The 27,024-nt window shown below is 40.4% G+C and overlaps 1 protein-coding gene across 1 annotated transcript in view; it reads left to right on the forward strand.

Moving 5' to 3' along the window:
- The first annotated feature begins 268 nt into the window (after positions 1-268).
- Positions 269-27,024, forward strand: part of LOC117435049 (zinc finger protein 652-like) — a 52,304-nt gene continuing 25,548 nt past the window's right edge. Inside the window, exon 1 of the mRNA XM_034057937.3 lies at positions 269-538. The gene's annotated coding sequence lies outside the window, so the exon portion shown is untranslated. The remainder of the gene's footprint in view (positions 539-27,024) is intronic.

The following is a 27,024-nucleotide window of genomic DNA, read 5'->3' on the forward strand; positions in this document are numbered from 1 at the left end:
AAAACTCACAAGCTTGGCACGTGCACTGTTGTATAACCGGTCCATGTTTGTGAAGTTATTAAAATGTGTGTTTTTGTTTGTTTGTTTTAAACTTTACCAAGATGTCCTGCTTTCTATTTCAAATTCCCTTCTCCGCTGTTTGCTTGGCTTTGTTCGCGGGAGCGAGCACGCACGCGTGCACTCCCCTATTCCCGGTCTGTTAAAAAAAAAAGTCAAAGAATGCGCGCTCCCGCGCTCCAGACAGCGGGCCCGGGCAATCAGGCGCGAGAGCGAGCGCGGGACGGTGCGCGAAACCAGGCCGGCCACGTAGCGCTGCAGCCGAAGGGAGAGAGAGAGAGAGAGTCTCTGTGTGAGAGAAAGACAGCGGAGTTAAATAGAATAAAACAACAACACGGAGAGAGGTTCATGTAAACATACAGATAATAAAACAGAGAGGGTTTCTGAAATAAGCTTATTGCGCATTCGTTTACCCTGAACAACACAGTCTGTAAGTGTCAGAGAATGGGGAGAGAGGGCGCTCTTGCCGGGTTTGCCGTGGGTGAGTAAGCTACAAGTTTAGTTATTTTTAAATTTACGAAAATGGCTAAAAAACAATAAAACAGATGAAGGAGGTGCCAGCGGTTTCTCCTACAAAGGTGTTAATGCGAGTCATTCTCAATTAGAGATCTGGAGACTTGAGTCTTTATTTGTTTGTAAAATATTATTTTGATTAATAGTGTTAGTTATTATTATTATTATTATTATTATTATTATTATTATTATTATTATTATTATTATTAAATGAGATTTTCTGTAAGATTAAAACCAGTCTAAATAGTCCTGAAATAAGAAGTTTTCTCTGTGTCGTGGAACTGGATAGCTCTTAATAACAGTCTGGTTGCTTCGGGGAAATATAAGTGAAAGTCCACATTGATAAACTGGTGGGAAAAAAATGAAAATTCCCCAAAGCAAGTAGAATTATGTAGTGTATCATTAGTTATTAAAATGACATTAAACAAATAAATAAAAAAAATGGAAGTTGGTGGCCATCGAGTTGTGCAGTGCTGCTTACATGTGTACTGTAGTACATTTGAATAATATACAACTATTTCTGCATTTTCATTCCCATAGTTAGAATGGCCTGCATTAGCTTTTGTAACCCTTTCTCTGCGTCGACATTCCTGTCATCCGCCTTTGCCAGCAGTAGGGTGGTTTGCTGTAGTATAACGTGTGGCTGTATTTCCTCGTACGCAGTGGCAGTGTACATTTATTTAGTGTATTGATTCTCTATTAAAAACCGATTAGGTTTGTTTTAGGCCTCGTTATCTTCCCCAGACGGGACCAGTGAACGCTGCAAGGGTGGATTGTAAATGCCCAGTGACGGCTGCTACACAGGGCGCTAGGCCACACAGTAGCCGTTTCTAAACCGTGCAATGCATAAAAACACAAGGATTTTATTCCACATTCTTTTCGCTTCGAGTGTGTGTGATTTGATCCAGGATAAGGAATGGCTGCCTTAATTCACTTGCAGGGGTCTTGTTTGTGTTTGCCAGTGTGCAGCACTGTGTGCAACTCTGTTATGGCAGTGCCCCTTTTTCTCGCCGCCCGCAGATTCCCTTGTTAGCCCGGGCTAGTGGTCGTGCTGTACAGAAAAATAAGTAGGTTAGCCTGCACCCTATGGGGTAGATAACGCACTTCAGAATTTGGGAGGAGAACGAGAATAACGTATAATTTAGCTTGGGACCCTCTGCATAAAAGTGAATTTGCACCGTTTGTTTACAGATTAATTTAAGGTAATCTGTGTGTGCAGCCTTTAGAAACATAAGGCTGGACTTGAGGTTTATGATTTCAAGCTAGGCCTCGGCGATTACTTCTCTAAAACTGGGGTTTAGTTATTTTGTGCTTTAACGCATTTTCACACGATCTGCGTTTAGTTGTTTTTTTTTTTAAATTTTTTGCATGGTCTGTTCTATTCGTGTTGTGGTAATGCAGGTTGGAGCAGTTGTGGAATAGGTGGAAGGAGTCAATTCTGTTTCTCCTGTAGTAGTAAAATCCAATCCAAAGTCTTATTAAAATGCGTTAGTTAAATGTACAGCAATAAACCATGAGTCTCCTGTAGTGTTGTATTTGTTGACAACAATACTCCTTGGCACCTCTTTGCAAAGTGTATGGTGTTTGACAGCTCTGTGATATTATCACATATGTGGTTTAACTGCAAGCTTCTTGTTATCTTATAGAAAAAATAAAACATGCTTTTCTTAGTGGTTTTTTATTTTTTATTTTTATTGACTGTCTGCACAGGTATTGGGTAAAAAGTAGCAGTACACAGTACTGTGAAAGGTCGGTGAACCAAATTGGTAACTCTAATCAAAATTACACTGCATGCAGAAAAGTGATTCTAATCAATTGGCTACACAGTGAATTAGACGGTTGCTCCAGATTTGAACTACAGTAATTGTCTTGAACTCGCCCTGCTGGTTACAAGAAGATCTTTGGTTCCCGGGCCATTCAGTCCCACTTGTGCACACTGTATACCCAACCACTATAGCAACCTGCTGCTGAAAAAAATGTACCTGGTTTTTGTTTTTTTTTTGCTTTTTTTACGATTTGTAGAATGGTGTCTTGTTTTATTGTTGTTTACTTGACTTAATGTGTTACAGTTTTATGAATTCTTCAGGTTTTGTGGCTAAAGTCCTCTATAAGTTTTAAGTGCATTTAATATAGTCCCCAGGCTTGAGGCTTGATGCTTCCTTAGCTATCAGTGGTCCTGTTACTCGCACCCTACACTGAAGTCAGTGCTGGGGAGTGCTGAGCAGGTCCTGATACTCGCACCCTACACCGAAGTCAGTGCTGTGGAGTGCTGAGCAGGTCCTGTTACTCGCACCCTACACTGAAGTCAGTGTTGGGGAGTGCTGAGCAGGTCCTGTTACTCGCACCCTACACTGAAGTCAGTGTTGGGGAGTGCTGAGCAGGTCCTGTTACTCGCACCCTACACTGAAGTCAGTCCTGGGGAGTGCTGAGCAGGTCCTGTTACTCGCACCCTACACCGAAGTCAGTGCTGGGGAGTGCTGAGCAGGTCCTGATACTCGCACCCTACACTGAAGTCAGTGTTGGGGAGTGCTGAGCAGGTCCTTTTACTCGCACCCTACACTGAAGTCAGTGCTGGGGAGTGCTGACACCTGTCTGTCAGGAAGAATAGCTGGTCCCAGGGGAGACAGCCAGATACTTTACTCTAGTGACTGAGAATACCAGTTTCCTGCAATGGCATACACATACAGATAGTACATTTAGACTAGTTATTTGGTCATTATTATTATTATTGTTATTGTTATTGTTGTTGTTATTATTATTGTTTTAAGCAAATGATTTAAAAAAAAATCAACTAAACTATTGCTTGCAGCATAATGGGATTTGGTGTGTGAGATTTTCAAATACAAAAAAAAAAAAAAAAAAAAAACAATTAAATTCAGTGACAGATATGTTTGTATAGGCTTTTTTTGTTTCTTGTTTGTTTCAAAGCAAAATGTCCTCTGATACCCTACACACAGTCTGCGTGATATTCACCAGCAAGGACTTTTTTATACCTTTCAATCACGTCTTGCTGAAATCTATTTATATAATGTTAACCTATCCAAAAAAAGATCAGATTTTTCAAACAGGTTAAAGTATTTAACACATGATCTGTAACTTCAAGACGATCAGTCAGAATTCCAAGATCAAACTATATAAGAAAGTAGACACACATTGCATTCCCTGACTTCTTCAATACACTTTAGTGTGCTTGACTCGGCTTCTTTTGGTATTACCTGTTTTTTAAAAGTTTATTCAAGTGCAAACGTTAAGCTGTATCCAGCGTCTCTTCTGGACGGGGTTTGTGTGAAACCTCCCTCCCTTCCTGTGTTAGTGTACCCTTCTCCTTGGAGTCCCTCTCTGTGGTTGGTGTGAAATTGAAGTTCCTGGCAGGGTGCGCACACTAAGCTCAGGACTCTGCAAGATATCAAATCAATTTTATAATGAAGCATGTGTTGAAATGCAAATTGCTGAAAGTTTACTGTATGACAGCACCAGGTGTATGAATAAATGGGTTACAGAACATCCCTGATATACCAAGTGCCAGTGGTTCAGTAGTGTGGTTTCTTGAGAGTGAATCTGGCTTGGCTGTCCATTGTAATTCAGGCAAGTATATGTGTTCCAGTTTGCACCTCTAGAACACATCTCAGGGATGGAAACAAGGCTCCCACTGCAGAGCAGTTAAATCCATTCTCCGTTTTACTATGAGTGTAATAAAAATGTGCTTGTTGCTTATACTGTGGGGCTAATTAAGCTCGTAGCATAGTCTCTGGCTAAGAGAACACCCCTCTGCAAGCAAGAGAAGTGTTCTCTTAGCCGAATTTTTTGTAGCAAGAGTTTACATGCCATTTTGTAGCGACGAGGTGTACTCGTGGATATCGGAATACACAATGAGGCAATGATAATTTGAAAGATTTAATAAATCAATCAGTGTTCCTCAAGACACTCTCGCAATGACAAGTCAGTTTTGAAAAGACTGAATAAACTATTTTAATTTAAGTCTGATGATGATGAGTTATCAGGTTACAAAACAGTGCTGTACCAGTTGTGAACGAATCACTGTCGGTGTCAAAAAGGTGTTTTTTAAGCAACGTTCCTGTTCCTTTAAGCAGAGCATTTACAATGGAAAAAATCTGTTTCATCACAGGGGTGTTCTCTTAGCCGAAGTGTTCTCTCATGGGCTATACCTGTACATGGAGACTACTACAGTAAAGCCTGAAGCTGGTGAAACTGTAGGAGTAGGAGTCTTATTTCCGTCCCCAAGTCTAAGTGAAGTGGGAGTAGGTTGGGGGTGTTTTTGTGTCGGCGTTGGAGGAGTTTGTGAGACTGCTCAACATGTAAATCGAGAATGGCCTGAAAAATCACTGTAAAAACGAGTAGATATCTGGATCTGCATTCATTTAACCACTTTTACCAGCATGTTTGGTATTAATCTGTTAAATAAATTAACACGTGTCAGGACTGAGGTTTCACAACATGATCGCGCTGGCCAGCAGCACATCCACATGGCACCTGAGGATGAATAACACCGCATTAATTGTTTAATTACAGACTTGCCACATGAAAGCTACCTCTTCTATCCACTTCAAAGCTAACACCTCATATTACTGAAACTAAATCTTAACTAGGATAGTTATCCGAGCAAAATCTTGACTAACATGATTATTGTGTGATCTTGCTGTTTTGTAATGGGTCTGGATAATGTGTTAAACCACCACTAAGGAAAGCCACACCTCCCCCGGCAATACGGGGGGTTTTATTCACTGGGCTCAGTCTTTTCAGAATTCCACACCAATCTGGACCAAGCAGTTCTTGCATGTATTATCCCTTGGAGCTGTGAAAAATGAACAACTAGACCAATAAAAAGCTATTTTGTGAAAATATGTTTTCAATCATGATTTAAAAACAGTATTATTTGCACAGCAGTTTCACCCATTCCAGGTTTGTTTAGCCACAGTGAATAGGTAACAAGCTCAGGTGTGTTTTATTAAATTCCTAATAAAACCAGCTGTGCAATGGGAGTCTTATTTCCATCCCTGAACTTGCTTATTCAGTTTTGTCTTGGTGAGCACATTCCTTGGCACATCTGTTTGGGAGTATCTGGATGTATGGAGGACTCTGCCTGTCACACATTGTTACATGTGCTGCGTGTAGTGGATGTAGGTCATGTTGAAATGGTTGTGAGGGCTCTAATTAGATATCTGTAGTCTTGCTGGGGGGTGCATGTGTGTTGATTTACCCCCCACCCGGTGAGCAATGAGTGAGTGTGGTTTCAGCAAATGTAAAACAAAACAGAATAAATAACTCTGTTTGTGTGGGTTTTATCTTATTACAAAATCTGCATTCATTTGGTGCCTTTGCAAAGTCAAAAAGGGGAGAGCTGGCAGGTTCCTGGAACTGCATAAAGTAATAATCCGGTGCTGTATTAGAAATCTGAAGAGAAGAATTTGAACAAAACAACAACATGCATTGGGCGGCTGCAGGTGAGGCTGATGGTTGCAGTGGTTCACTCAGCTTCCAGCTAGCTTGCTGCTTCCTGCCTCTGCTCATGCACCACCCGCTGTTATTTATTTGTCTAACGAACAAAAACAGAAATGTAAGTTCAGAAATTCAAACTAGCGCTAGTTATGTCTGACTGAGATCAGGGCATTTCTGCTGCAAGTGGGGGGGTATTTCACACCCCAGTGGGTTCCACAGCATTGTTTACAGGTGAGTGTGAGCCTATGACAGCCATACAGTGTTTAGTTTTACATTTTGACCATTAGAGAGAAAATGACTGCATGCTAATTTTCAAGATGTCAGTTGCCCTGGTATGGTGAAAGGATAGTGCCCACCTCGTACATATTGGGCAGGGCAAAGGGCAGTCCTTTGTAATGCTTTTTGTTTATTAACCTGTAGTGACAAAGCTGGGAGGGTCTGTCCAGCCTGTAGATTTTTTTCAGCTTTCCCAGGTTTTACTTATTTACTGTATAACTTGGGGTAACATTGATTTGGACAACCTTGCTTTAGTTTTATAAATGCAAGAAAGTCCCAAAAAAAAAGTCAATGTTTCAGACAGTTGAAACTGGGGATGAAGTTAATTAGTCATTTTAGAATTTTTTTTAAGTTTTTTTTTTTCCTATCGGAACATTTCTAAAAAGTTTTGGGGTTCTGTTCCTTTTATGTTTTCTCAATGTTTTGTGGTAAATGTAAAATGGCATTGACCACAGTGCTGTGAAATTGCCATCAATTTTTTATACAGGTAGTGGACAAAAAATGGGAACACCTGGGTAAATGAGGGACCCCAAGTATATTGAAAGCAAGGGCTTCCACACAGGTGTGGCTCATGTGTTAATTAAGCAAATAACATCCTAGCATGCTTAGGGTCATATATAAAAATGCTGGACAGGCCTGGTTGCCTATAATTATGACTAGCATGGCTGCAAGAGGAGACCTCAGTGACTTTGAAAGAGGGGTGATTGTTGGGGCGCATTTGGCAGGAGCCTCCGTGACCAAGACAGCTCAACTTGCTGATGTTTCACGAGCAACGGTGTCTAAGGTGATGTCGGCATGGAACTCCGAGGGAAAGACATCATCAACAAAGAGCAACAGTGGGCGGAAGCGCATACTCCAGGATCGTGCTATCCCTGCATTAATTCGAAGTGCAAGGCAAAACAGGCGAGCAACTGCAGATCAACTGACTGCAAATTTCAACCTTGGGCGCGAGCAACCAGTTTCATCAAAAACGGTCCGCCGAGAACTACACAGAGCGGGATACCATAGTGGCCCAACTTTACATTGGTGTTTCCATTTTTTTTGTCTGCTACCTGTATCTTGTAGTAAAGGTCTGTGTCAATAGTTTGAAAGTTTCAAGGGGGATTGCATATTAGGATATATCCAGACTACTTCTCATGTGAATTGTGTGGGTTTCAAAGTGCATGTTAGGATATATCCAGACTTGTATGGGTTTCAACTGAATGGGAACATTAATTGATGCATGGTGATACTTGCTTCATAAAAAAATAAGAAAAATCAAGTCTCATTAACACGAAACCTGATTAGACTAATTTCCTAATACTATGAATTTTCTTCATGGGCCCGGACAAATTTAGCAGTCGCTTATTGTAAATTACTTCTCGTAATAGGAATTTGCTTAAAATGAATTTCCTGTTCGTGCAAATTAGTTTGGAGCCCCCCAACCCCTCTCCCCCGGGAACATTTTTTTGAATTTAACAAATCTCCCTAGATCAAACAGCTGTGTGTAAATAATATTGAGAAATGTATTAGCTTGCATCCAGATTAGAGCCTCTTCTGAATTTTATTGGTGTTTTGGGACTATTGATTCTATGATGCTTTTCGAGTTGCCATAGTGCTCACACCTCAATGCCATTTCCATGAAGCAGCGCAAAAACATCCACTGTCCTTGCAAGTGGTGGATAATGCACCACTGTACAAGAAATACATTTCAACATTCCTGCAAACACTTTGTATAATTCTGAAAAACGGGGGTACTGTAATACAGGCCTATGAACAGCAAACTGTGGATTTAAGTCGTTCTGATTTGCTCAGTAGGTGGTGTTGAGCACACGTTGCTATGTGATCCGAACGGGACATGCAGGTTTCAAGTGCAGTTCATGTGCAGTGTATACTTTTTAAAAGTTCACTTGCAGATGTATTTTCAAAACAATGTACAGTACTTTTAAATGTATATTACTTTTCATTGTTCTGTAATTTAAATTTGATTTTAGTGTTATTGACAGGATGCATTTGGCTTAGACCCCTGATAATGCGATTTTTTTTGCTGGTCCCTTGAAATGTGTATTAACGAGAATTGACTGTATATATTTCTTGCTGCATGATGGATCATACTGCATGTTAATAAATATATATATATATATATACCGTATAACGGGACATTTTGGCTGGTATTAAATTTGGTGGATTTACTACCTTGGTAGATTTTGACGGTTTTTGAATTGCCGTTTTTCATTTAGCACATTCACAAAGAAATGCCACAGTTTTGTATTTCTACTTTTAATTAAAAAAACATTCAAATGCATGTTTACTTAATGAAATCTGTCTTCTAAAACAGTACCTCATTTACAGTAACTCGTTATAGCATCTACAATGTCACTGCAGCAACTTGGAGAAGAATAAAGGCGGCCTTATAAAAATGAGTTACAGCATTATCATTATATAGTCCTTAATTTTAAGATACCAGTAATTGGAAAGGATTAGTAGCTGCAGTACACTTTAACGATAGGCATTTGTTAACTCTGTTTTAAAACGTAGCTCTGGTTCACTAACGTAACACAGTGGAATGATCACGTTTAGTAATTGTAGGACAGTATTGCCACGTGTGAAAACTTTAACAATAAAGCCGAAACAAAAATGCTTTAAATTTAAAACTAGTTAATAGATTAGCAAGCACTGGCAAAATCAATTCATTTTTACACTGTTGTTTAGGTATGTTGCAATACCTGCACGGTGGGTGTCTTAATAGTAGTATCTACAACGAATTGACAATAACAGTCCAAAGCAAATTTGCTTTTGTTACAGACTTTAACACATCTGGAATAAACTATTTTGGCTGTTACTGTACTTAATTAACCCCTTGTTAAAAAAGAACACAAAACTGCTTAACATAGGGGAGCTTCCAAGTGGCGCATCCAGTAAAAGCACTCACGTAGAGTGCAGGACGTCGCCGGTTCGAGTCCAGGCTATTCCTTTGCCGACCGAGGACAGGAGCTCCCAGGGGGCAGCACACAATTGGCCGAATGCCGCCCGGGGGGAGGGAGGGTTAGGTTGGCCAGGGTGTCCTTGGCTCACCGCGCACCAGCGACCCCTGTGGTCTAGCTGGGCACCTGCGGGCTTGCCTGTAAGCTGCCCAGGGCTGCGTTGTCCTCTGACGCTGTAGCTCTGGGTGGCTGCATGGTGAGTCTGCAGTGTGTGAAAAAGCAGGCGGCTAGTGGCACACGCTTCGGAGGACAGCGTGTGTTCGTTTTCGCCCCTCCCGAGTCAGCGCAGGGGTGGTAGCGGTGAGCAGAGCTGAAAAAAAACTGCTTTTATTTTTATTTATTTATTTATTTATTTATTTTTATTTATTTATTTATTTGTTTTTTTATAAATTTAGTCGTCGCCAATTTTAGCCCGGTTTTCACCCCAATTTTAGCATGCCCAATTATTATCTGTATCTTCTGCTCACCGCTCGCAACCCCCCCGCCGACTTGGGAAACGGAGGCTGGAACACGCGTCCTCCGAAACGTGCTCCTGCCAAGCCGTCATTTTTCGCACTGCAGATCCACAGCAATGCCACCAGACCTATAGTGCCGGAGGACAACACAGATCTGGTGGCTCTGCTGCAGAGCCACAGGTGCCCTATCGGCCACAGGGGTCGCTGATGCGCGGTGAGCCGTGGATTCCCCTGCCGACCTAAGCCCTCCCTACCCGGGCAGCGCTCAGCCAATTGTGCGTCGCCCCCTAGGAACTCCCGGTCACGGTCGGCTGTGACATAGCCTAGATTTGAACCTGCGATCTCCAGGCTATAGGGCACATCCTGCGAGGAGCGCCTTTACTGGATGCGCCACTCGAGCCCCCTACGAAAAAAAACTGCTTAACAAAAAAAAAGAACAGTTGTACAGGTACCACAGTAGCAGGCACAGTTTACACTGCCTCAGAGTTCCTGAGCGCATTATAAATTCAAGATTTTCTAAAACCATTGACGTAAATGTCCGGTCTGTTTTTAATGTTGTCAAGCAAAAATTGGCTTCATCACACTGCCATTCTAATATTCACTTTGACATCCGACACATTAATTCCCTTGCCCAGCACTTCTTTAACCTGTGCTACATACCAGTCTGTCAGAGGCCGGGATCACTCTGTATGCCACACTCTGATTGGTGGAAGAATTATTGTCGATCCAATCAAAACCGCCAATAAAGCCCAAATAAATTCCCCACCAAAATTTCCAGTTATACGGTATATAGGTCGGCACAGGTACCTGAAAACCCGGGTACCCTCAGGTTTTAAATTACCCGACGCTACCCGGATCTCTTTTTACTACCCGGGTTTAGATTTATTAATTTGAGAATTTAAAGAAAATGTAGAAAATATGACAATGCAGTTGTATGCGCGGGTCTCTGGCCGGCGTAATAAAGACAACGTTAAAACAAGCTTTGCATGAAACCTTTTCTTAACTGACAGGATCTCAGTGTTTTACAGAAAACAATAACACACAGCAAGAAGCAAGTACACCTCAATAATAATAACTGTGGCGACTATTCTTCTCAGGAACTAAATCAGAAACTAAGTAACATAACAACATCCTGTTGTTTTATGTCAGTGATAACTCTGTGTTCCATTAATAATAACCATGTGGCTTCCAATATGGAATGCTTTATCTACAGTTATTGCATAGATATAGTTACCAAAAAGATCAAATAAGTAGCCTTTACTTAAAAATAAATAAAATAACGTGGAGCACATTAAGTAAATGTGCTTCCACCTTTGAATGAAATATTTCCTTGGCAGAGTTTGCAAATTCCATTTTCTCCTGCTTGGTAAAGGATTTCCACCCACTGCTTTGCTTGGATGCCATTGTTATATATTCACAAGACAGAATTTAGTGATGATCAGGAACGGCGCTTCATTGTTAATCAGACAGACGCACGTGTCTCTCTTGCGAATGCCGTCAAAACCCAGCCGGCTTAATTTACAGTAGTACAGTAAAACTGAACATAACATCCATGTTAACAACAATCACAACAACAGTGGAATATGGCCAGAAGGTGTTGCAAAGAATCCAGCAGCATGAAGCGCATTTAACATGAATAACTGTATTTAAACAGAGTATTATTATTATTATTATTATTATTATTATTATTATTATTATTATTATTATTCCAGTACTGAATAAGGTTACACAAGTCTGCAGATCTAAAGGGACTAAAATGTATGTGTACTACATAGTATTTAAATATGTATCATTTAAAAATTGAATATATGTGATTTTTTTAAATCATTGCTAGATCTGGGTACCCGGATATTTTTATATACATACATACATACACATATACATACACACACAGTTGTAGTGAAAAGTTTACATACCTCGATGAAAATTTATAATTTCTAGTTTTGCTTTTGTGGATGAGGAAAAAGTTACAAGAAATAGATTCATTTATTTCAGCAATTTTTTGCTACAATGTGCTAGAAATTTCAATATGATAATGCAGAGCCTAATTCTAGAAAAGTCTAGAAAATGCTGGATTGTAGGTGAACATTCTTAGAGTATAAAAGGGTTAGGCATAGGATGATTGCTATCATTACCAATGAGTCAATATGGGAAAAAGTAAAGAGCTTTCTGAAGACCTTAGCCGGAAAATTATTTATTGTCACAAAGCTGGAGAAGGATACAAGAAGATTTCCAAGCATCTGAGTATCCCAATTTCAACTATTGTTTCTATTATCAAGAAGTACAAGACTTGTGGTACTGTCACAATGCTCCCTCGGTCTGGAAGAAAGAAGGTACTTTCACCAAGAACAAGCAGAAGAATTATGAGGAAGGTTAATAACAATCCGAGATTGACTGTCAAAGATATTCAAAGTGAATTTGCTGCAAGTGGAACTGGGGTTTCCATTTCAACCACAGGTCGAGTATTGCATGGTGAAGGTCTCAATGGTCGCAGGCCAATGAAAAAGCCTCTCTTAGGAAAACGTCACAAGGACAATCGGTTAAAGTTTGCAAAATGGCATCTGAATGATTGATGTGAGTTCTAATCAAATGTTTTGTGGAGTGATGAAACAAAAATCGAACTACTTGGTCACGCTGATAGTCGTTACGTTTGGAGAAAGTCTGATGAGGCGTACAAAGAAAAGAACACCATAGGAGGCTGTGTGGTCCAGTGGTTAAAGAAAATTGTCCTGCTGAAAGGTGAATTTCCTCCCAAGCTTCAGTTTTTTAGCGGACTGAAGCAGGTTCTCTTGCAGTATTTCCCTGTATTTTGCTCCATCCATTCTTCCTTAAATTTTAACAAGATGCCCAGTCCTTGCTGATGAGAAGCATCCCCACATCATGATGCTGCCACCACCTTACTTCACTGTAGGGATGGTGTGTCTTGAGGCATGGGCAGTGTTAAGTTTGCGCCACACATAGCGCTTTGAGTTTTGGCCAAAAAGCTCTATCTTGGTCTCATCTGACCACAAAACCTTTTCCCACATTGCAGCTGGGTCACTCTCATGCTTTCTGGCAAACTCCAGACGTGCTTTCAGATGGTACTTTTTGAGTAACTGCTTCTTTCTTGCCACCCTCCCATACAGGCCAGTGTTATGCAGAGCTCTTCATATGGTTGACTGGTGCACCATTACTCCACTCCCAGCCAATGAACTCTGTAGCTCCTTCAAAGTGATTGTTGGCCTCTCTGTGGCTCCTCTCACAAGTCTCCTTCTTGTTTGAGCGCTGAGTTTTGAGGGACAGCCTTTTCTTGGCAGTGTCTGGGTGGTGTGATGCAGCTTCCACTTCCTGATTATTGATCCAATTGTGCTCACTGGGATAACCAAACACTTGGATATTATTTTGTACCCTTTCCCTAATCTATGCATTTGTATTACTTTATCTCTAACTTCTGTAGAATGCTCTTTGGTCTTCATTCACAGCCTGACCAATGATCCTTCAACAGTGGGGTTTTTATCCAGAAAATGTGACAGCAACTTTAATGGTTCACAGGTGGAGGCCAATGGTAAGGTAATTGTGTCCTCGTTAGGGCAATTTCTTTCATCGGTGTAAACTGGGAGCTTCCACAGCACAAGGGTTGAATACTTATGCAAGCAAGATATTTCAGTTTTTTATTTTTATTAAAAATATTTCCCAACATAAAACCAATGTCACCTTACAATAATTGATTTTGAGTTTCAGTGTTTTAAAATAAAATATCAAACAGAATGAAATTTCAGTGTACCATTTGTAATTCAGTAATATGAGAGAATTGGTCAGGGGTCTGAATACTTTTGCAAGGCACTGTATATATGTATTAATATATATATATATATATATATATATATATGTGTGTGTGTGTGTGTGTGTGTGTGTGTGTGTGTATGTAAAGTTTGAGAAAAAGGAAAACTGTCTACCAAAATGATAAATAAGAAAAAGAGAATAGGTAGAATAATTGATTACAAATCAATTATCAGGACATTTCGGACTACAAGTCCTTCATTGGCTGAATACAAAAAAAACGTGCTTTAAGAAGCTGATAAAAAACAAACAAGTAGTCTTTTAAACAAAATTCCAGAATGTTGATGATGATGATGATGACGACCTCGGAATAGAATGTTCATTCCAAATGGCTCCAAAGTGCCTAGTTCACATTCACATATATATATATATTAGGGATGCATATTGGACCTCAAAAACCGGTCCAATATCCGGTTCTGCCCTGAACCGCAGTACGTACCGTAGCGCCATTGGCGAGTCAAAAAAATCAGACTGGACTTCAACATCAGCAGCCCATAGCAGTTTTTGTCTACTGAAGTGGTCAGTGTGGCCATAAATCCCAGATAAGGCTCCCAAAGCTTGATTAGTGGCTCAGGACTCTGTTTATCAGTCTGAAAAGACGCTTCGGGTGTCTGTGACACTGCCGGCATGGTAATCTGTCACATGACTTTAGTGTGTTTATCTCTGCGTAACACCACAATAAAGTTTTATTATAACTTTCCAGAAAGGCAGAAAATGAGACAGGTTTTTGTGAGACAGGTCATGTCACAGTCACCAAGGAGCAAAGGTCATTAAAGCAAATGTTTCCAGTAAAATACAGTGCTCTTATTTATGATTTTTACTTTGTTTGCTAAGGCGAAGAGAAAGGCATTTTCCATCGCATTGTTTGCCACTGTTAAGTTAAAGGAGTCGGAGGTTTGACAAATTTAAGAAAATACATTTGACGGCACCATTGGAAGGAGTATAAAATTCTACAAGAAAAGGAAAACATATGTACTGTTTTTTCTTGTGACTGTAATACACAAAATATTCAGCCCTGGTTTAGTGCTTTTATGAATGAGTGACCTGAATTTCTCTGGTTTAATAACTCATTGTTAGTCACTATGCTTACTATTGAGATACCCCCATCTTCCTCCATTGTTGTTTACTTTGAAGCAGTCTTTGTTGTCCAAAATGAACAGAAAATATGCAGATTTATTACCTACAGTAATAAAGCTGTAGTTGTCACAATTTGTCCTTTTCTCTGTTTTCAGTAGGGGTACCCTATTCAAAACTGTGTACATTGTATTTTTTGGTTGTAAAGCTATTCTATCTGTACAGTATAGATATAATTACTTTGTAAAGCGCCTATAGGAATGTTTTATTATATAAAAGGTGCTATATAAACAGTATTATATTGTATAAGATTATGATCAGAATACTTAAGTACTGAATACTGCCAAATCTTTTTTTTTTTTTTTTTAAACTATTGGGTCAAGCTTGCTAGTAGAATGTTACATGTTCCTCTAGTCCAGCGGTAGTCAAATCTGGCCCTCGAGATCTGTTCCAGTCCAGGTTTTCACCCCAAGCAGGTTCTAAAATAGTCAACTGAACCTGTCAAAAGGTAATTAACTAATTTAGGACCGGCGAAAAAGAGAAATTGCCAACCTCTCAGGTTTCTGTTTACTGACATTTTAATTTTCTGCTATTTTGAATATTATTCTATCCTGTTCGTTTTCTTGATAGAGAACAACTTATTAAAATATTGCATCATTTGAAAAGATAATTGTTTGAGGGTAAAGACTTTAAGAATGTTAAAGATCATGTGACATGTTCACAGGCTTGGGTTATTACATGACAACATATCAAATCCACATGTTGATTGTTGTGTTGTATGCTGTCATAACGTCTCATTAAAGCCTCCGTGGGATTTGGCTTTGAATGTATTTTTTTTATTTGATTTTTTACTGTAGTGTTTTAAAAACTGAATGCTTTAAGTCTTAGGCGTATGCAGTGTTTTCTACATTGCGCATGTTTCCTTCATTGCACTAGTTCCAGCCTTTTTAAAACAGAAAATAAGCTTGCTGGCCCAGTGTTTGTGTGATGGACCAGCCACATACAGGTACACTCTCTGTAACGGACTTTCTTAAGGTGTACCGGACCTGTACCGGACTTCCAGAGATGTGGATCGGACCACTCACAGAACCTGGTCCGGTCCGCTTCCCTAGTATTTATGTTGAAATTTAGATTGGCATCACAATTCCAAAACATTAATATTCAGGTAGAAAACATTTTTGCTTAAATTCAGTTTTTTTATTTTATTTTATTTTATTTTATTTATTTATTTTTTTACTGTTGTCATGATATAGTGTAACTCTTTAAACAATGGCTGTTCCACTTATGGTTCAAACAAATGATACATAGATAGAGAGATACATAGAGAGATATCTGCTGTGTGTTTAAGGCTTTGAATTCTGCACCAAGGCTGCATCCAGTTTCAGGTTTCTGTTGTCTTCGTGTGCTATTTCCAGGCGCCTGTTTTTTGTGCAAAACATATAAGCTATGCAAAGCAGGGGCGTCAGAAAAATTCTGGGAGGGCAAAGTTGTGTCAGCATTTAACATTCTTTGTCCCAAATAGCATCATGAATGACAGAAAAAACAAGCAGTAATTGTGCTGGTTTTATAACGAGATAGCGTGCTGCACTTGGTTAACTTCGTTCTTATTCTTAAAATAAATCAATTATACAAAATGTGCAATGCAAACTCGAAAATGTTGTTCCGGTAGGTTTCATTTTATAGTAATAAAGTTTGTAACATTACGGTCTCGTTCTCACTTAAACTTTTGTGTTTTTAAAAGTGGGTAAAGGCTTTAACGCTAACTGAATTGTTCTATTGCCAGCTTCCGATATCCCACTTAAGTAAACATTTCACAGTTACATACTATAACTACAGCTACATTAAACAACATCTTTTTTTTTGTAATTGTTAAGTAGCAGCTTGGGACTACTCATTTCAGATCATTGGGGGAAAAAAATAAGAAAAAAGTAATGTATTGCATGAGCTTCACAACCTCGAGTTAAGTTTGATACATTTCACCTGCTTTCCACAAAGAATGACACTTTGTATCAATTATAAACCAATGAACATAAACTGCTAAGTAAGCACAGCACTTGTGAATGTCAAAAGTAGAAATATGTAGCTTGTTTATCCCAGCTAATCACGGATAAAATAAAATAAAGGTTGCGTCTCGCTTTCATCTAGGCAAATTTGTCAACACCAGCCTGTAAGGCTAATGTTTTTGCCAAGTACCATCATTTGCATACAGCAAAAATATGTTGAAAAAAGAAATCCATTGATTTTCATGAATAACATTGCCTAATAATTTTTTTTCCCCATATTTAAGCAATGTAACATTTTAAAACAGTCATTAGCTTCATGAATGAGAAAAAAAGGCATTAATTGGGCCAGTTTACAGCGAGATAGCATGCTGCGCTTTGTCAGCATCGTTCTTATTCTTAAAATAAATTATACAAAATGTGCAATGCAAGTATTTTTAAAGCACGGCGCTGGTTTATAACAAACCCCCAAAAAAGTAATGTATTGCTTTGTTCATTCAGAATGTATCTAATACTGTAGTGTACCACCTTTAAATATTATGATGAATTTATAGAGCAGCTATGCAAACCCAAAAACACACAGCACAGCTCTGCACATGAAAACAGACAGCACAGCTCTGCACATGAAAACACACAGCACAGCTCTGCACATGAAAACACACAGCACAGCTCTGCACATGAAAACACACAGCACACAGCCCAGCCCTACACATGAAAACACACAGCACACAGCCCAGCCCTACACATGAAAACACACAGCACACAGCCCAGCCCTACACATGAAAACACACAGCACACAGCCCAGCCCTACACATGAAAACACACAGCACACAGCCCAGCCCTACACATGAAAACACACAGCACACAGCCCAGCCCTACACATGAAAACACACAGCCCAGCCCTACACATGAAAACACACAGCACAGCTCTACACGAGTCTAAACCTGAAAACACACAGCACAGCTCTACACATGAAAACACACAGCACAGCTCTACATGTGAAAACACATGAAAACACACAGCCCAGCCCTACACATGAAAACACACACCACAGCCCTACACATGAAAACACACAGCACAGCTCTACACATGAAAACACATAAACACACAGCCCAGCCCTACACGAGTCTAAACCTGAAAACACACAGCACAGCTCTACACATGAAAACACACAGCACAGCTCTACACATGAGTCTAAACCTGAAAACACACAGCACAGCTCTACACATGAAAACACACAGCACAGCCCTACACATGAGTCTAAACCTGAAAACACACAGCCCAGCTCTACACATGAAAACACACAGCCCAGCTCTACACATGAAAACACACAGCCCAGCTCTACACATGAGCCTAACCTGAAAACACACAGCACAGCTCTGCACATGAAAACACACAGCACAGCTCTGCACATGAAAACACACAGCACAGCTCTACACGTGAAAACACATAAAAACACACAGCACAGCCCTACACATGAAAACACACAGCACAGCTCTACACGTGAAAACACATGAAAACACACAGCACAGCTCTACACGTGAAAACACATGAAAACACACAGCACAGCCCTACACATGAAAACACACAGCACAGCTCTACACGTGAAAACACATGAAAACACACAGCACAGCTCTACACGTGAAAACACATGAAAACACACAGCACAGCTCTACACGTGAAAACACATGAAAACACACAGCACAGCTCTACACGTGAAAACACATGAAAACACACAGCACAGCTCTACACATGGACACGCAGCACAGCTCTACACATGAAAACACACAGCACAGCTCTACACGTGAAAACACACAGCACAGCTCTACACATGAAAACACACAGCACAGCTCTACACATGAAAACACACAGCACAGCTCTACACATGAAAACACACAGCACAGCTCTACACATGAAAACACACAGCACAGCTCTACACATGAAAACACACAGCACAGCTCTACACATGAAAACACACAGCACAGCTCTACACATGAAAACACACAGCACAGCTCTACACATGAAAACACACAGCACAGCTCTACACATGAAAACACACAGCACAGCTCTACACATGAAAACACACAGCACAGCTCTACACATGAAAACACACAGCACAGCTCTACATGTGAAAACACACAGCACAGCCCTACACATGAAAACACACAGCACAGCTCTACACATGAAAACACACAGCACAGCTCTACACATGAGTCTAAACCTGAAAACACACAGCACAGCTCTATACATGAAAATACACAGCCCAGTTCTACACATGAAAACACATAAACACACTGCCCAGCCCTACACATGAGCCTAAACCTGAAAACACACAGCCCAGCCCTACACATGAAAACACACAGCACAGCTCTACACATGAGCCTAACCTGAAAACACACAGCACAGCTCTATACATGAAAATACACAGCCCAGCTCTACACATGAAAACACATGAAAACACACAGCCCAGCCCTACACATGAAAACACACAGCCCAGCTCTACACATGAAAACACACAGCACAGCTCTACACATGAGCCTAACCTGAAAACACACAGCACAGCTCTATACATGAAAATACACAGCCCAGCTCTACACATGAAAACACATGAAAACACACAGCCCAGCCCTACACATGAAAACACACAGCCCAGCTCTACACATGAAAACACACAGCACAGCTCTACACATGAGCCTAACCTGAAAACACACAGCACAGCCCTACACATGAAAACACACAGCACAGCTCTGCACATGAAAACACACAGCACAGCTCTACACATGAGCCTAACCTGAAAACACACAGCCCAGCCCTACACATGAAAACACGCAGCACAACTCTACACATGAAAACACATAAACACACGGCCCAGCCCTACACATGAGCCTAAACCTGAAAACACACAGCCCAGCCCTACACATGAAAACACACAGCCCAGCCCTACACATGAAAACACACAGCCCAGCTCTACACATGAAAACACACAGCCCAGCTCTACACATGAAAACACACAGCACAGCTCTACACATGAGCCTAACCTGAAAACACACAGCCCAGCCCTACACATGAAAACACACAGCACAGCCCAGCCCTACACATGAAAACACACAGTACAGCTCTACCCATGAAACCACACAGCACAGCAAAGCCCTACACACGAGACTAAATTCATTTTCAAATCTATAGTACCTTTTCAAAGTTTAGAGCATGTATAAATTGTGCCTGGGTATCAGGAATATTAAGTTTCTTCCACAAGTTGAATCCCTACTTGTGGTACACATCTGACATTTCTCTTTGACTCATGATGTCAATAATATATTCTTATAGAAATAGAATGCAATGTAATTCTGTGTTGTCGATGGTAGTCACTGGACAACAATGAACTGTCAATCAAAATGAATGAATGCCGCAGATGCCTTGAGACTCTGAGTTCGAGCAATTACATCACATAGCAACCGTCGCCGACTTCACCCCGTATCCAGGTTAGATTAGAAAAGAATGACGTTTGAAAAATGTATTTTATTCGTGGTGTCTCTGCAACTAAAACTACCTTTGAAGAAATGTAAACCAACTGCACTGTCAATAGTGCCTGCCTTCTTTCTTTCTGATACAGAAGCCTCAATGGTGGAAGTAGCAACACGCACCAAGTGACAGTTATTTAAATTGTGTGAAACGTGTCTGGGGGGCGTTGCAGTGTGGATTTTTCATGTTGTGGCTTGCTGGTAGTGTGCATGCTCTTGCAAGCTGGTACATGTGTGAGGAGTGGGATCTGCATCAAACTCACTCTCTACACTGGCTGGACTCATTCACACACCAGCCAGCTGCTTCAGTCTGTTGTTGAATACAGATGAAAGGCCCTCATTCCAGTCGTGTTAATTAAACTTTCCTCGGTTCCTCCCGTGGGTGTACAGCTCATGCTTGCATCACATCAGTGGAGGTTACTGTGACCATGCAAGCATGCTGCTCACCGTTTCCTCTGATTCTAAGAGAGTTCAGAAAACAAAGACAAACCACCACTGCCAAATACTTTCCCACCAAATGTTCCCCGCTGCTTCGTTTAAAGTAATAACTATTATATTTGAGTGCTGTGTTCTTTATTCTACTTTAATAATAATAATAATAATAATAATAATAATAATAATAATAAAAAATAATAATAATAATAATAATACTATTACCTGGAATGTGTTATTTCTGTACCAAAAATAAGTATGCAAACTAAACTATTGATTTATTTAATCAGCTTCAAATTGTAGTAAAAACCTCAAAAACTTGCAGTGTTTTCATCCAAGCAAGCCTATTTTTTAGTTTTTTTTTTCTTTTTATAATGTACGGTATATCAGCCGAACCCAACCCCTCTGCGTTGTATTTACCTATGCTTATTCTGGTCCAGGTAGCTGTGTTTTTTCTTTTACAAAGGAAATAGATGCACAGAGAGCTTTGAATTACTCATACGTTCAGTTTCATATCTGCTTTCGCATGCTGTTTGTGGTATGGGCAGCCAGTCAAGACAGAGAGAGCCTAGAAAAGGGAGCTTATTCTTAGTGAGGGGACGAACGTGGGTTTTTCTTGTTAGAATATTCATTCAAAATATTTGAATGTTCAAATATTACATATTACAGTATATGAAAAAAGTCTCCCTGGAGTAAGATCAATCCGGTACCCTATCAGATTAGAGAAAGGAGAGAAGCACTCTTCTGCACAGTTCTGCACCATCTGAAACCATCACAGTCTGGATTGGTTTCCTTTGCATCTTTTTTAGTCTTATTTGTAAATTCTGTTACGTGAACGAATACAGATATGGTCATTTTTGCTGCAGAATAAATTTTCAAGCAGCGTTTGTTCGAGTATTCGAATGCTGTCCAGCACTGGTGTGCTAACTTAGTCCTAAAAGGGGGTCTGTGTGGATTAGCCTTGCTAAATGTATCATTGTAACAGGGGAGATCTTAATTTAGTCGTCGCCAATTTTTTACCCCAGTTTTTCTCCCCAATTTTGTTTGCCCAATTATCTGTATCCTCAGCTCACCGCTGCAACCCCCCACCGACTGGGGAAACGGCGGCTGGAACACGCGTCCTCCAAAACGTACTCCTGCCAAATGAAACCAAAATCCTACAAGTTATATTCTACTTTTTTGTGTGTGTTTTGTGAGATAGGGTGGAGGCAAGTAGATTTTTCTAGCATTTTGTCCCTTGGACAACATGTTTCTCTTTAAAAAAAATTGCACACCCTTTCTGTAATGCAGAGTTTATGTTCATGCAGTAGGAATAGTACTTTCAGTATGTTAGATTTGTCAAATGTGGTTAATACTTCTAGTGCAAGACTGTGTTACTGCAAGAATATCAGACGCCTTGTCTTTGAGTTTTATTCAGACATGTGAAACAGATTTTGGGGGTTAGTAATCAAAGCTAAATACAGGAAACCACGATCAGCTGTAAAAATGTTCACAAAACCAAAAGTGGACAAACCTGCCATTCTGAAGGAAAGCAGCTTCAATTAAAGAAGCATGGAAAAAGAGTGAAGCACATGACGGGTTGGTTTTGCAAGTGTTGCAAGAAAACATTGTGGTCTGGTGGTCGGAGCTAGAGGCCAAGAGATCCTGATTTCAAATCTCTGCTCCAATCAGTGCGAGCCTAGAGGAGGGGCGGGTCATTTTATTTCTTAGTGCCTCTCCCTCAGCTGTCAAGATCACAGTCCCAAATAAAAGGAAGTAGTAAATTACACGAAGACTGACATGTCTGCTGGTGACGAGCTGTGTGTACCCGTGGGTCACGCCCCAGCCTGCTCCTCCCAGCTGTCAAAAAAGGCTCAAGCGGACACCAGCTCTGCACCTTATGCAGCGTAGAAGCTGCTTTCTCCTACTACTAGCTTACTCAGTAATACAGTATAGAAAATATACATCTAGCTATACTTCATACCAAGTGCTTATTGTAATGTATAGCCTGTCGGTAGCTGCTGCCTTTGCCTCGCTGCACCTCCCCTCTTATGAAAAGTAATAGTTCTCTGTTTTGCAGAGGTAGACACGGTGATGGTCTAAGATGCATCCAATCCATGTTATGTTTTAAGGGACTGTAACGGGAGATCTGTACTGACTATCTGGTGTGTCCATGGTTCTGCAGGAAGAGAGCAGCAGCCTCCTAAGATCCGCCTGTCGGTATAAACAAAGAACTGGCAAGCACGGCTGAGGTGAGATAGCCTGCCTTGAAAGAAACTAAAAAGTAGAAGAAATAATGATGTACCCGAGGGGACGTGTGTAGCTGTACGGGGAACTGGCCACCCCAGTGTATAGGATAACTGAGCGTAGGTCGAGGGCCCGTACTGACCGGCTTAGCGGCAGTGGAGGCACCAATTTCTCACTGTTTTACCAGTATTGGTATTCCTGTGGTCCTGTGTACCGTTGTCGGTACTCAGGCCACGGACAACAGCGCCCTCTGCAGGCAATAAGAAAAACGTTTGAAATAATAAAACTGGGCACCAGTGCGGTGTTTGCAACTAAAACTTCTGTCTCCTGTGTGTGTCAGTGAATTACCCACCATCCTTCCACAGGGACACTGAATGTAAACTGAGAATTCCTCCTATTGAACAAATTGAACAGAAACGAGAGTTAATCGAGAGTTTATCGGGTTCTAGCCAATTCGAAACATCTATAGGCTAGGAGCGTATAATAAAGGTTTGGTGAAGATCTGTGCAAAATCAAGGCAGTGATCGTGCTCACCATGTAGAGTGTGACACAGACAGATAGACACGTTCAGAGCATAAGGGTTTTGCAGGAAAACCCCAGAAAACTGTTATACAGGTAACACATGTTGAAATAGTTTTTGTCTCTTAACTAACGCTTATCCTGCTGCGACTGGGAGACGCACGTAAAGGCTTGAGCTCTGGCAAACACTAGTGTAATGGGTTATAATTGAGACAAGCCACATTGTAAGTAAGAGCAAATTGCTAATAACAAAACAAAGCAGGTACGGCACATTTGTTAAATGCCAAGGAGATGACACCTCTACGGACGTACTGTACTATATACTAATGTTCTTTGTCACCACTCGATAGGAATAAATTGCAAAATAAAGATCAGCATGCCAGAATAAACACACTTGCATACTAGCGCTCCCTGCTCATTTCCCTGTCTGACTAACGTATCAAACGGTAAAGTATTGAAATTGGTGATTTAATGAAAGGACCCTCATACAGGAAAATTTTGGACTTTTACCATTTACTGTCAACATGCTTGCCTAACAGTGAAATATTTGCATGAAGTTAAGGTCATGAAGGGCAAGGCAATGTTGCCTTCGCTGAGTGTGAAGATTCAGTGGCACCAAAGCAGTTCTAGGGGGCAAAAAGGCAAAACATAAATCCAACCCAAGAGCACCAAGGTGATTTCATACACTTGAATTCAAACAAACACAAATAAATGTTTTCTGAGTGATTCACACGCTAATTGTTAAAATATAGGTCACTTTTCCATTGTAAAAATCAAATGGTATAAAAATTCAGATTTAAAAAACATTAACTTTCATAATGAAAAAATACAAATGGTAATTTTGCAAAGAATAAATACTGTCACACATCACTGACTAATACATAGATTGGATTTGAGGCTTAGATACAGCCTTAGTGATACAACAGCACTATAGCGATGTCAGTGAAGGGAAAGTTGATGATAGATTTTCAGGCAAACTGGCTGAAGATTTGCCCATGGCTGGAGTGTAATAACGATAGTGGTCAAATGAGTTGTTCGGTCTGCAATGTAGTTTGCTAACCGCTGTTACAAAACCTGTACAAACAACGCGGCTTTGAAAAAAAGAAAAAAGTCGAAATAGAAACTTCGTCAGGCAATGGAGAGTGCTCTGCGTCACTGTGATGAACAGCTGGATGCACATAATGTTAGATGTTTACATCTGAGAGACTTTATATAGTTTCACAGTTCTTGAAATTCACAGTTGCAAAGGATTTAGTTTTGTTATGGTGCGTTGCTGGACACTCAATTCAGGAAATAAAGCTGTTTTTCAGCATCCACATTCTAACCCCTTTCGTGAAAGCACACGTTTTACTAGTTAAAAAGCAGAACTACGTAAGGTAGCAGAATGTATTGCACAAGAAAAATGAAAACAGAAATGGATGCACTTGACTTCTGAATATTGTGTTTTGTTCACTACTATGTTATCTCTCCTACTCGTTTCATAATGCAGGGAGCTGCAACTTGAACCATGTAAAAGCTACTTAATCATTTTTTTTTTTTTTTGGTGCAAGTATTTGAGCAAAACTAATGATCTACCTATTGTGTGTTCAATTTTAGCGTTGGTGTTTTGTGGGGAATAACACCGAATTACAAAAACAGCAACAGCTGTAAATTATCAATGTATATAGGAGCCTGTGTGGTCCAGTGGTTAAAGAAACAGGCTTGTAACCAAGAGGTCCCCGGTTCAAATCCCACCTCAGCCACTGACTCATTGTGTGACCCTGAGCAAGTCACTTAACCTCCTTGTGCTCCGTCTTTTGGGTGAGACGTTGTTGTAAGTGACTCTGCAGCTGATGCATAGTTCACACACCCTAGTCTCTGTAAGTCGCCTTGGATAAAGGCGTCTGCTAAATAAACAAATAATACACTGAAGAAGTGAAAGGGGTTAGAATGTGTATTGCACAGTTGCATTTTAAAGTATTGCAATTTTAAGCCTGTTCTGTCACAGTTCAATTCAATTTCATTCTGTCTAATCTCGTCCTTTCTGCAGTACTTGACAACTGTAAATTGACTAATATTATTATTATTATTATTGTCGGGGACTAGTTGTTGTACACCCATTGCTTACCTGTACATTCGTTAAATCCCAGAACACTTCGCTTTCTTTTTAAACATTTTTGAATGCTGGCACAGGGTTCACAGACCAAAAATCACAGTGACACTGCCAGTGAACTCCTGGGAGTGCGGTCATATTGAGCTCAGTCTAACATAACAGCGTCTCTCCCTGTGTTTGCCTGTCATTAACCAATGATACAGTCTTTCTCGTGGCTTAGTGCCGGGAGGTGCACAGTAAAAAAAAAATGGCAAAAATAACACTATCATAATGACTCATTTTGTCGCAGGATGAGATTAGACAGAATTCAATTGAATTGTGCCAGAACGGGCCAGCGGACGGTGAGCATGTTTGTGAATGGGTTGTAGATCAGATGTGCTGGTGCTGAGGGACACCGGCAACATTGATCGCCCGGCTTACAGGCAAATTTTGCCGTAAGTTTTTTTTAAATTTGGGAGACATTGCGGCAAGCAGCTTGGGCAGTTCGGCAATTGCCGCCAGTGCCTTCGGTTGTTTCGAGCCCTGCAATGTACAGATATAGCAATATAAGCACCTGTACCACTGAAGCAGTAAAAGCTTAAACCGTTGTCTAGTACTGACCTGACTCTGTGGGGGTTGATTTGTGAGTTACTGGTGTTTTCAGTGTGCTGCTACCTGTGTCAGCAAACAAAAGCCACCGTTTAGGAGAAAACCGTCACATTTTCTGCTCCCTTATCTGGTAGCTGTGTGTGTGTGTGTGTGTGTATCTATTTACCGGTATAAAGAGGAAGTCTTTCATTCAAATAAAAAGAGAATTTTACACACTGAAACAGGAACAGCATCTCTTTTTAATCACAGCTGCTGCACTCGTGGCTCTAAGCAAAGCAAAAGTAGAGAAATGTGTTTCCTGCGTATATATTTTATAAATGCCCTGCTGTTAGTGTCTGGCAGTTAATTAGATTAAGAAAAATGTGTGCCTTTTGTTTGTTTGTTTAAGCATTTTCCTCAATTGAGAAGGGATTTTATTTTTTATTATTATTTATTTCTTAGCAGACGCCCTTATCCAGGGCGACTTACAATTGTTACAAGATATCACATTATTTTTACATACAATTACCCATTTATGCATTTGCTGTTTTTTTTTTTTTTTTTTTTACTGGAGCATTCTAGGTAAAGTACCTTGCTCAAGGGTACAGCAGCAGTGTACCCACCTGGGACTGAACCCACGACCTTCCAGTCAAGAATCCAGAGCCCTAACCACTACTCCACGCTCCACATTTCTTAGCATAATGTCTATCTCTCCTTCTCTCTCTCTCTCATCCACATGCTTCATACCAATGTCATGAATGTATAGTTGCAACTCTTGCTTGCATGATATTGGCTGGAGATGTGCGGAGTCAGAGAGGTCTAGCAGTTGGCTTTTGCAGAGGTATTGCTTTTAGAAACGACGCTGCACTGTCCTGATTCCTGTTTGCTAACCTGGACTCCTGTTGTAAACGTGCTGCTGGGCCTGTCTACACTATTGAACTTGTTGATGTAATTTTATTTGCTAAAGAATAGAGGTCTGTGGAGTGACTCATTTTGCGGTGTCATTTTGCAGGGCTGCTGTTGCTCTGCTCTGATACTGGAGGATTCGCAGT

This window comes from Acipenser ruthenus, chromosome 28 (genome assembly GCF_902713425.1).
Source record: "Acipenser ruthenus chromosome 28, fAciRut3.2 maternal haplotype, whole genome shotgun sequence".
NCBI classification, from domain to species: Eukaryota; Metazoa; Chordata; class Actinopteri; order Acipenseriformes; family Acipenseridae; genus Acipenser; species Acipenser ruthenus.